Source organism: Anser cygnoides, chromosome 10, assembly GCF_040182565.1.
Source record: "Anser cygnoides isolate HZ-2024a breed goose chromosome 10, Taihu_goose_T2T_genome, whole genome shotgun sequence".
NCBI lineage: Eukaryota > Metazoa > Chordata > Aves > Anseriformes > Anatidae > Anser > Anser cygnoides.
In genome coordinates, this window is record NC_089882.1 from 4810343 (window position 1) to 4822635 (window position 12293).

The following is a 12293-nucleotide window of genomic DNA, read 5'->3' on the forward strand; positions in this document are numbered from 1 at the left end:
ACATTAATAGATGTACAAAACACAGGAAAACAGCACGTACCCTACACACTGGGTAATCTATGATTATTAATGAATTTAGCTATAAAAACTAGCATGTGAGGAGAAGATTGTGTCCTTGGTGACCAAGTGAAGTGTGGTCATGCCTTCACATTATGTTTGTATATACCATTTTTATTTTTTAATTTGTTTTTGAACAAGAAGTCATTTGCTTATGGACTCAACAGTCCACCTCATGTAAGCCAAGCAGTCGCCTCCTTCCATGGGCACCAAAGCTAACACCAATGGAAAAAAGGCTGAAAAGTTCCTCAGCCATTTTGGTAACAACACCATTTTAAATGGCAGCGAATATAAAGCACGGCATTTTTCATTGCTGTGCAGTTCTCTTCTGTTCTTAGTAAGAGGTACTTCTGCCTTGATCCTTTGGCACCTGACACTAAAACTCAAGCAAGAGCTAAGGCCGTACTTCAGTAAGAAGAGCACATTAACAGTGACATGCTTTTCAAAGGCTAATGCTCCCAGCAGCTTGTTTTGATGGGGTGACAGTCTCTTAAGCTGATGCAGCCCACAGGGTAGAGGAGGGACATCAAAGAGGTGCAGCTGGAAGCCACAGCCAGACCTGCTCGAGGATCGCGAATAACCCCAACGGAGAAGACAAAATCCTGTTCGTGAAGGTCACAGCTGAAACGTGGCAACAGTAAATGTGTGAACCGGGATAAAAGACTCAGCCAAACACTCAGAATTTCAACCGTGTAGGCAGAACACCTAGAAGAGCGAGGCTGACCCTGAGCAGAGTAAAGCAGCGCTGGATCTGGCTTTGATCCCGCTGATCTCATGTTCTCTATGTTGGCCATAGGAGAATTACAGTGCTACTGGTAAGGGCAAAGCATCCAGGACCACAAAAAGTAAATTAAAAAAAGAAATTTGGATCAAATTCAAAACAACCAAACTTTAAAAATAACAATGTTTTAGGGGAAAAAGTACAAGCTTGCAAATTCTTTCTCACTAGGAAGCAGAAGGAAGCCACTGCCTCCCATAGATGAGTGGAAACATCACCACAGCAGGGCTCACATTAACAGAAGTGCCACTGCACCAAGATGGATGATCTCAGGAGGAACAACAAACAAGCTTTGCTGTTTTTGAAACCTGTACAATTGTTCTCCATTTAGTTGGTACAGAGCTTGAAACATTCTCGCCGAGGCAATCGGCTCCGGGGCAAGACACTTGCTGCAGCGGAGCGGGGGATCAAGGTGGGCAGGGTTTTTTTTTTGTGGCATGGAGGCCTCTCGAAGCAGCTGAGGGAGCTGCCAAGCCCCGGCAGCCCTCGTGAGGGAGGTTGAGGAGCTGCAGGCGGAGCCATCAGCATCCCCTCCCCAGCCACTCAAAGGCAGCCCCTGGGGAGCACAGCAACCAGGGCAGGCAAACAGTAGTTTGCCCTCAGGCAGGGCAGAGCTTCCCTCCCCACTCAGAACAGCTCATCTACCAGCTGTCTACCTATAGACAAACCACCATGGTCTCCGCTATGTAGAAAGCTCTTTCTAGAAAAAGCCTTTGGTGACCCAGATTGACAGCCCTCTCAAAAATGCAGCAGTTCGGGTTTCTGGTCACAGGGAGTGCCTGAGCCTGTTGCTGCCCTCTGAGGGTGGCAGAGACACCGTGTGCGTGAGGTGTGAGCAGGTGGATGACCTGGTCAGCCTGGTGGCAGAGCTCAGGGAGGAGGTGGAGAGGTTAAGGGCTATCAGGGAGTGTGAGCAGGAGATAGACTGCTGGAGCAACTCCCTGCCAGGCCTGAAAGAAAGGCACCGGGGGGGTGACACCCCAAATACCAGTCCTGAGGCTTAGGCAGCCAGCAGAGGCTCCACCGATGATGATCGGAGGGCTGGAGCACCTCTCCTATGAAGAAAGGTTGAGGGAATTGGGCTTGTTTAGCTTGGAGAAGAGAAGGCTCCAGGGAGACCTTATTGCGGCCTTCCAGTACTGGAAGGGAGCATATAAACAGGAGGGGGAATGCCTGTTTATGTGTGTTGACAGTGATAGGACAAGGGGGAATGGTTTTAAACTAAGACAGGGGAGATTTAGGTTAGAAGTTAAGTGAAAGTTTTTCACTCAGAGGGTGGTGAGGCACTGGAACAGGTTGCCCAGAGAAGCTGTGGATGCCCCATCCCTGGAGGCATTCAAGGCCAGGTTGGATGCAACTCTGGGCAGCCTGCTCTAGTGGTTGGCAACCCTGCCCAGAGCAGGGGGTTGAAACTAGATGATCTTTAAGGTCCTTTTCAACCCAGGCCATTCTATGACTCTAAGATGAAGGAACTTTTGCACATCACACCTTGTGCCCCAGCACACCAGCGGTGCAGGCGGCAGTGGGCAGCACATGGCTCCTACAGCTGCCACCCAGCAAGATGGGCAGAGCAGCTCCTGGCCAGGGCTGGGGGAAACCAGGACCATTCAGAGCAGGATTTGGGCTTCTCCCAGCAGCTCCACTTCCCCAGCTGCAGCTCCACCAGCAGAACAGCGAGTTGGCTCATTACGTTGTTTCACCAAACACGTATTATTAGTAAAACAGATTTGTTGTGGCTGCTGCACCACAACTGATGCGAAAATATGTTCTGAAGAGAAAAAGTAGAGCACCAACTTTCCCATAACATAGAAAACTGAAAATAAGCAGAGATGTCCATAGTAGATAAAATCAAATATGTTGACATTCAAGGTGTATACATAATGTACAAGTAATCTACATATGCAAGTCTGTTATAGAATCTTGCAAATAAATATTATTGTTCATAAAAGTTCAGACTCCATAGGATGGTATAAATCTATTTTGTATATCTTGTAAAGTGGTATAAATATATTTCGGATATATTTTTATATCCCACATTAAATATTCTAAGAAATGTAGCCCTGTCAAGACAAGTTCTTGCATGCTTGAAACTTTCAGAAATCAAAGATTTAACAAAACGGATGTTTTATTCTTTTGTGTATGCATTATACTTATCTTTTAAACAACATACTTATCTAAAGCCTTGGGTTAAGCACAGCTCTGAGGTAAACAAGTAACAACACTATCACTGCATCTACTTGAATCAGACTCTAGCCTTTCCTCTGCAATGAAGTAGGCTAGCAAACATTTGGGAGAAGTTAAACTAAGGCTACTCTATGTTTTTCTACCATCATTTTAAGGAGTACTGAATTTTTAATATAAGTTCTTTTTTTTTTTTGGGGGGGGGGGTAAAAATAAGGTTACAATTTTCTTTTTATAAAAGAAATTTATTTATTTAGAAATTCAGCAAGTAAGACCATTTATCTGGATTTGTTTTTCTAGGCAGTTCTACCAAAAAAAGGTGTCTAATTTAAATTTCGCATCAGTTTCAAAACCAACCCCATCTCTAACTTTTAATTCTACTTGAATTTGCTGCTCAAAGGTGGCATGTAGTACTAGAGATCTTGCTGTGATCTAGCTGGAATCAAGTGCAGTGATTCAGCTCCCCACCCTGCTCCTCTTGAAAGGGTTAAGCCCAACATCTCTATCTTCAAAGTCATTATTCTATCAATAAGCTGAATAATTTAGTAGGCAGCCGTTTGACTTGACATTTTTATGCAGGTCATAAACTTACTAATACACCAAACCCTATGCCTTAACTAGTATTTCCAAGGGGGTAAAGCTGCTGGGGGACTAAGCCACATATATGCTACTGGCAATTATACACCACAGCTGCCTGAGTTTCACCCAGCTTCCTTCATTATTTTATGCAAATTTTGATGACCAAAACCAATTCCCCCCCTACAGAAGCCATAACTTGTGTTATTTACTCATTTGTATATTAACACTGAAAACATGAACTTTAGACTATCTGTACAGCATTACAGATATTACTTAATCTTCAAAGGCTAAGCAGCTTATGATTAGCATTGGGCTCTCAAGTAGGAGCTACGAGCATAGCTTTTTTCTGCTTTTTGGCAACAACTCCTGGTCATTCATCCCCATAGCTCTGAGACACTGATCAAGTCACAAAGGAATTAGCTAAGTACCTAAAGGATGCTGCTACTTCAAGATAGCTATGTTTTCAATTAATTTTATTTTTCTGCATATCTAGCAGATTTATGAGATAAGCTACTCCTGTTCCTTTTCAGTATTCCTTTCAGACACTTAAAGTCTTTAAAAATATATAGATATAAGAACATAATTGGAGGGGTGAACAAGCAGAGAGAATGAAGGGAAGAGATAGGAACAATGAAGAAATCTCCAGTGAAAAAGATCCGATGAAGAACACAAAACTATGCTGCACAGAGTAACTATCTACTACAGCTCAAGTACAGAAAACAGTTATCTCACAGTACTTTTATGTAGTTTGAGCTGGAATCAACTGAACCATTCTCTGAGGTTTTGAGCAGCTTTAGACCTTGATTGACCGCTATACATTGTGTACCGCTTGCAATGTGATCATGCAAATAAGTATCCAGTACGCTGTTAAAGCCAAACCAAATGAGTCCAGTGCAAGCCCAGCTCCTAGATGTTTCCAAATATAAATTAATTCTATTAGTCCTTATTTAGATCCGTGAGAAAAACAGTAGATACTGCAGACCACCTTCCAGAGGACAACAGCACACAAGATGTTTCATAGGAGTCTCATTAGCTACAAGGCTTCTCCAGCTGACATAACGGTAACTACTACTGCCAACACACCTGGAGACCTCTCAGCACCTGATGTTTGTTAATGCTTGTCTTCACATCAGCCCTACAGCACACCTATCAGGGCTTACGCTTGCTATGTAAGAATGAAGGAAACATATTTGCAGGAAACTAAGCAGCAAGTCAAGTAATTAACTCCAAGCATGTGCTCACATCTTCTAGAAGCCAAAACATTATCTACATAATAGCATTAGTTTTACAAGGGGAGATGCATAAGATATACCAGGGTAAAGAAAATAAATACAGGAAAGCTCTGAGAAGAAGAGTCAACAGAGGAATAACTAAACACAGGCCAAACCCTGCTTTCTGAGCAAAGCCACATACCCAATCCCATACAATAATCCTTAGAAAGACTGACACTACCCCCAAGCAAAAGCCTTACTCCACCATGCTCAGCAGCTCCTACAAGGTTTTGCTGTCACCCCAGGCACGGTGGCCAGACCTGCAGCATCACCCCAAGGGCCAACTCACCGGGGATGGGGCCTGGGGAGCCCCCACCTGCTTTGCTCTTCAGCATAGCACCAGCAGCCCACTTTGCCCTCCAAGGCAGAGCCAGCTACCCTCTGCATGTCACCTTCTTTAATAAGCTCCTGAGGGTCTCAGTCTCCTCCCTTTCCCTTCAGGTGTGCCCTCATCCCCCAGTGGCACCCAGCTGGGTGCAGCAAGGCCAGCTCCTGGGCAGGGGGGGGGGGGGGGCACACAGCCTGCTGTCGTTAACAGGCGTTAGTCCTGCCACTGGAGCTGTGGGGAAGTGCTGGGGTGGGGAGAATGTACCTGAGGAAGAAAACTGGAGTTTAAACATGGCTTTAATGCCATCTACCATTTGCTTCAGCAGTGCAGGAGAGGCTCCTCTCGGATCTCCTCTGCCAGCCCCAGCAGTGAGATGATTGCTATCGCATAATGTTGCCAGATGGTGTAAATCTGACAGCAACACGGCTGGGAGCTATTTTGTTAAATGCAGAAGCAGCACTGAGTAGTGAAAAGATACTGTCCCTTGAGCATAACTAAGATCCTTTATGAAAGTCAGGGGTCCGACCCGCCGGGCAGAGAAAAGCCCGTCATTACCAAGGCACCCAGCAGCTCCTGCCCAAGAGCAGATAGACCATCCCACGAGATAACACCGTCCTTCGTGCCACTCAAAGCTATTTTGTGAATCCTAAATATCTCACACATCTTCAGATTAGAGAAACGTGAATGCTGATGAGCAGGTCTGGAGCGAGCAGCAGCACGGGGCTGCCCCAGCAGCGCTGGACATCTCCTTTGTCCCCCAAGGCACCTTGCAGGATGCATAATGAAGCGCAGACTTGTCCCAGAGCTGTTAGACCCAAGGTTTCCCTTCCATTACATGCCAGGCGGACAAAGGCCCCTGTAACAGAGATCCTCTGTTACAGTATTTCTTAGAAAACAGTATATTTCTTTCAAAGGATGAGTACTGTAGGCTGGGGGATATGACGGCAGGAACTGGCCGTGGCCTTGAAGTCTGACATCAGAGTGACCGTCAGTGGGGTGATGGAGGAGCGAGGAAAGTAGCAAGGGGAATAAAATTACCATCACAAGTACTGGACGTGAAAGCCTCCGTTGCCCTTCATGCCATTCATAAAGTATACCTTTAGTAGGTATTACTGTAATAGGGTAATATTTTTTGTTATAGCTGCTCCATGGAAAGCATTCATCCATGCCAGGAATGGAGGTCACTGTCTCACTGCTTCCTCACGGGATTTCTGTTCGACAGACGTGACACTCTCTCTCCTATTACAAGTTCCCTTTTTAAGGAGGAGGAGCAAGTTAGTACTGGGAGATAGGGGAAATATTGTAAAATGGAGAATGAATACAGGCCAAAAGCCAAATGCAATTCTGCATGCCTCGGCTTGCAGATAGCTAACCTAACCCACCCAACTTTGTCTAGACAAGTGAAATTTTGGCCATAGAAACTGTTAGACACATTGAAAAGGAAGAAAAGTCAAAAGCTTTGCAGAAAATGCCCCCAACTGCAATTATTTTTACTACATACAAATACATCACTTTCTTTACAAGGTATAAATAACTATATGCAATTACATGCTAATTACTTACAATTAAATTGCAGTGTAAATACAACAACGCACAAAGATAATCAGATGGTTACTTGTACAATGTAAATTAATTGATAACAGGAGATTTACAATTGCAAATTAGAACGATTACATTTTGAATACTATGTTAGATGTTAGGTATTACACGCAGTTAATCACCGAGCCATTTTTTTCCCAATAGGGTAACATTGTGCACGACATGGGGCAGCGGGTACCCCACTCTGGGGTGACAAAGGGAGGACGTAGGTGACAATTCTGTAAGTCAGCACGTACAACCTTTGCTGTTCTTTGCGACATAATTATCCTACATAATTTCCATCATTATCTGTTATCTGAAACGTTCACCATGCTGCTGGCAATAGGATACTTAGTTCTGATTAGCTTTGGAGAGAGAAATTTCTACAACCTTATCTTTCTCTTGCATTTCTGATTCCCTCTCCCTTAGCTCCATCCGGCACTCAATTTAGTTTCACTTGTGTGGCCGTCTACAGCTATAAACACAAATTGCCTGCAATTTTACGCCTTCAAAATCCTGGGATTTTTTCATTATTTCACCAACATGCAGAAGGCAAATTTACCATCAATTCATAAAATAACAGCAGTGGGTGTTTTTGCTGCTTACTGGAATTTGTTTGTCCTTTTCTTAAAGATTGTGCATGCCTCTGTGTGTGTACTTGTGTTATCCTAGAGCATCTGCATGTTGTCCCTGGTTCCTGCTAGAAAAAGGATGTCTGCAGTATCAGTTTGTTGATTTTCTATTGACTTCTGTTTGAAACTGAAGGTGGTTCTCATTACTTTCTTATAATACAGTGAGGATACCAATTTAGCTACATTGACCTTGTAATTATATTTATTTCTTCTTGTATTAGTGCCTGTGTTGAGCATAGGTTTTATTACTCATTCTGGATCTGTGTTTTGCTGATCTGGGGTTACGTGATGCATCAAGTAGGTTGGGTGTACCTGCTTGCATGCACGCAGCAGCCTTGAATTAAGTCTCAGTTTCAGCCCTGCTATAATGAAGGGATTTTGAGATGTAGCTGAGTTTGTGGGACAGTTTTGCTTAAAAGTCCCCAGTCTGAAGGTTACATCTCAGACAGATAATTTAACACTTCATCAGTGTCAAATCAGGCAGTGACATGACAGTAACCTGGCCTCAGTGCAAGCACTCACAACATCATGACCAACCTCAACCACTCAAAGTAACTTTCAGCATCAGTTTGTGAGAGTTGAGATTTTTTGCCTTCTGGCTTATGACACTTTCTGTTTCATTGTATGATTAAAGTCTTTCAAACTTCATCCTGCAAATAGCAAGAAACTTATTTCAAATGGGAGGGGAAAGAAAGTACACCATGCTGTGCCAACAGAAATAACGAATTCCTCCTAGGATAGTTAAGGCATGCACTGATGAAAACTACAACTGCACATTTGTACATTGGAAAAAAAAAAGAAAAAAGAAAAAAAATTGGTAGCCCAAATGGCAAAAAAAAAAAAAAGGACAGTTTGGTGGTCCAAATGGCTGAATTTTTATTATTTTCTCAATATAGATAAAAATGGTGCCAGAAAAATTACTAGAAGCCATTGCCTCAGTTCTCTCTAAATTAGATTTTTGTTGTGAGAAAACTTGTTATTTTCAGGTGATAATTGCATAACACTTTTTTCCTCTAAAATAATTTATAAATCCAAAACAAATGCCCCAATATCTTTGAAAATACTTCCTAGGATGTGAATTTTTTCCCCCACATCACAGCTCTTACATCTCACTGTTGCAAGGCAAATCCTGGTGTATCATGGTGCTACAGATAACTGAACTAAGCTCAAATGCAGAAGAACCTGCAAAATTTGCACTGCAGATTCTCACCCCACCGCGGTACATTTACTGATCTACCTATACAGGTTCATTTACCTTACTAGCATAACAGTGTAATAGTTACATTAGTATTTGCACTGCAATGCTTAGCAGAAAGTGAAGCAGTCGTTCAATCTACACTGGTGTTATCAAATTAGGCACTTTTGGATTAATCTGCTTCTGGATCTTTTTTTTGCCCCTACTGACTGCTTAGTTTGCTTTCAAAATAGTCTAAAACTTGATGTTATCCAGGGAAATAGAATTTCTGTCACGTAAATTTTGAAAAGGTATTTTCTGTTGAAAGGGGTCCCTTTCCAGATCTCCTAGTACATAAGACATAGGTATACAAATATGCAAAAAAGCTTCAATTTCTGGGAAAGGGCCTTTTTAAGGAGGCTTTCTCCGAAGAAGCAACTTGAATGACACCTTCTACCATCCATCTGAATACTGAAGGGAATAAGCAGCACACCAGTAGGTGTTTGAGGCAGAATTTGTCCACCTCAAACACCTAAGCCTATGTCTCCCCACAGACACGGGAGGCAAGGAGAGGGCAGCTTGCCTGACTTGTTCACTGCAGATGGCTGTAGCAAGTGAGACACCCAGAGCATGCAGTGAGATCTCCCAGTGTTCATGACTGCAGGAAGGGAGAAAGTCAAGGACAAACCTGTTGTGAGCAGAGAACTAGGTCACCTGGAGCTTGGTTTGTGCTAATATGGAAAGGCAAGGCCCAAGAGCGCTCACAAGCAAAGTGTACTTCTGGTTTCATTTCCTCAAGGGGTCAGGAAGAAGACCTGTCAAGAGGGACAGGAGAAGACCAAAGCATGGTGGCCCACGTAGGTGAAAAGTCCATTTTCTGTGGTTCAGTTAGTAGCTAAAGTAGGGGCCTGAACGTGTGACAGCCAGGATAATTCCACTCAAAATCTCTATTACATTCTTCGCTTACCAAATAATAGATTAGCAGCTCTGTGATCTGTAGGTCACAGAACGAGCAAGGCCACGTAACCTGCGGGTTAAACATGCGTGATTATATATGGCTTGTTAGAAGTATGACTGAACTAATTGATGGAAAAATCGTGCTGCACCAAACTGACCTTATTATTGTTCAGATTAAGAAAAGGTCCCCGAAGAGCAATGACAGCCGCAGCTTCAAAAGTGTTCTCGAATATAATGCAGTATTTTGCCAGCACGCAGAGATATTTCACGCTGCAGTCACCCCTAACAGCATCCTGTATCAGACGACAGAAAAGACTCGCCACCCATCACAGGGAGACCGCGCGGTAATCCTCCAAGAGACGCTGTACTGGCAGCATCATTAAAATGCATGACATACACTCTGGCTGCTATCAGATCAGCGGTGCATGGGAATATGATGTCTATAATAGGGAACATACTGGCTCCAACCTTCATATTCATTTGGGATACCTTTACTACACCGGAGTCGGACTGACTGATATCATAAAGGGGAATGGGCCATATGTACAGGTCTCCAGTTGGCAAGCTTCACGAGGAAATGAAACCCAGGAAGCATGTGAGTAGCTTTTTACTGCAAGTCCAGCTGAGAATGAGGTTATGATTTTCAGTTTGCAAATTATTAGTGTATGCATATAAAGGCTCCCTTGCAAACAGAATAGAATGAAACAGAGCACATTTTACTTATTCTTCAGCTCTATTATATTTTCTCTGTAGGAGGTGAAAACTGGCAATTACTCTTGAAGATGCAGAGATAGGAGGATAGAACATAAATCAAAATAAAAAAAATACAAATATCTTCTCCAGTTATTCAATGGATATTTATTCAACCAAGGTGCTTGTGAAAGACTGTTATAGCAAACCACACAGTATATTACAAGGAGTTTCTCCGATCTGCTTGGCGTTACTTGGCAATCAGAAGAAAAGAAAATGAGGAGAAGTGACTATATTGTATGCAGCATACGATCCAAATAAAGCCATTTAGAAAGAAAAGGTCAGTAGTGGCCAGGCTGACAAGAACAGTATTTCTACAAGACGCAGGTAGTTCAGCGTAAGAACACAGATGAATTTTAGGAACACACACAACACTTCTATTCTTGTACTCTAACGGGTTTTTTAGGGATGAGAGGAAGACATTCATACAGACTGAATAATTTTAAAGACCACAGTCTTGCTCTAAAAAAGCATTTGTGTATTTGAAGGTCAGAATTCAGATGAACTTGCTGGAATTCATATTCATCAGGAAGAAACAAAATAAGTCCTGGGAAGCCCATTAAAAAAATATAATGTGCTTTTTCCTCAGGAATTACTCTGAAATTGGGTGTCATGTATCTGACTTAATGCTCTAATGGTATGACTTGAACACTAGGGGAGGATTTACAGGAAATATCTGTTCCTTATCTGATTATAGAAGGAAACCAAAGTCTCACAGCGTGACACTCCAAGGTGGCTTGCTGTCAACCTAAACCTCCAAAATTAACTATTTATCATTGGATTAAAACAGGGCCCGCTGTCGATCAGATGCATTGTTCAAGCTCAAAGACTATCAGACCCCAAAGGAACAGACAAAAGACACAAAGGCAGGCAGGAAAATAGAGAGGCACAGAAAAAGGAGGCGACCTGCCCACCATTTCGGAAGAAGAAATGCAACGGCAGCCCCTCGGGCCAGTCCTACAGACTCCGCAGCTCTCCAAGCTATAGGCTGGTAATTGTGACAAGCCAAGCTTGGTGGCAGTTGTGACCAGAACAAAACACCTTTAAGAACAATTTCTGTATAAGAAATGATTCAGGAGATTGCCAGCTATCAAGAAATCATTCAAAAAATCTTTTGGAAAGTCTTTCGTAATGGAAAATGCAGAAGCTCATCACGAGAGCCTCACTTTTCAAAAAGAGCAATATGGAGTTTTTGTCGAGGTTAGAGCTTTGCAGGTGTGATTTTATCTTAAAAGCAGGTCCTTGAAAACAACTAGGAGCACGCCAAGGAGGCACACGCACACTTCAGGGAGCTTGAAAAGGTATCACGGTGTACAGCGGGAGATAAATTGTGAGAGCAGTTGGGCGTGCGGGGTGCGGGACTCGGTGCAGCGCCTAACAAACCCTGCAGCAGAGCAAACACCTCGCAGGGCTCGTGCTGCCTCTGGCCAGCCCTCAGCCTCTGTTTCTCTCCCCAGACCTGGAGATCACATGCGGTGTTGCTGAGAGTAGTCTGAAGGATTTATAACGCAGTTGCTACACGCAACTGGATTACATTCAGTTGAATGAAAACGGTAACATCAACAAAGTATATGCCCACAATTCACAAAATCTACTGGTAGTCATCAAAATGGATTATGTTAAAAGACCAAGGGAAATACAGGAAAATCACAAAAGAGTGGCACTTTTGTGTTAAAAACTTCAGCAGTGCACTAAGGGTGGAGCAGAAAAGGAGGAAGGTTAACTTTTTTGTCAGAGTTTGTCTGCCACAGAGCCAGCTGCAAAAGCAAAGCCAGGCAGGGACATCTCTCATGGGGGGTGACAATTATTAGGAGGCAATTACAAAAAGCCGGTGTTGGGAACCAGGCACTTCGTCTGTGGCAGGACCAAACAAACCTTGTAAATGTTTGGAAAAAACTGGGTTTAATTGGAAAAAAAAACAAAAAAAAAGAAAGAAAGAAAAAAAAAGTGGCTTCTGAGGAGAACTTTTTCTCCTTGAACCGCACAGCCAGCAGCTCTGCCAGGTCAC

At 43.1% G+C, this 12293-nt stretch overlaps 1 protein-coding gene across 5 annotated transcripts in view; it reads right to left on the reverse strand.

Annotated features, from left to right (window-relative positions):
• The window catches only part of LOC106036755 (contactin-4), a 300476-nt gene that overhangs the window by 269498 nt on the left and 18685 nt on the right, over nt 1-12293 (reverse strand). The window contains exon 1 of one of the 5 annotated variants that reach the window (XM_048068578.2): nt 5156-5349. The exons of the other annotated variants lie outside the window; for them this stretch is intronic. The gene's annotated coding sequence lies outside the window, so the exon portion shown is untranslated. Of the gene's footprint in view, nt 1-5155; nt 5350-12293 lie in introns of those variants that run through there. 5 annotated transcript variants of the gene reach the window in all.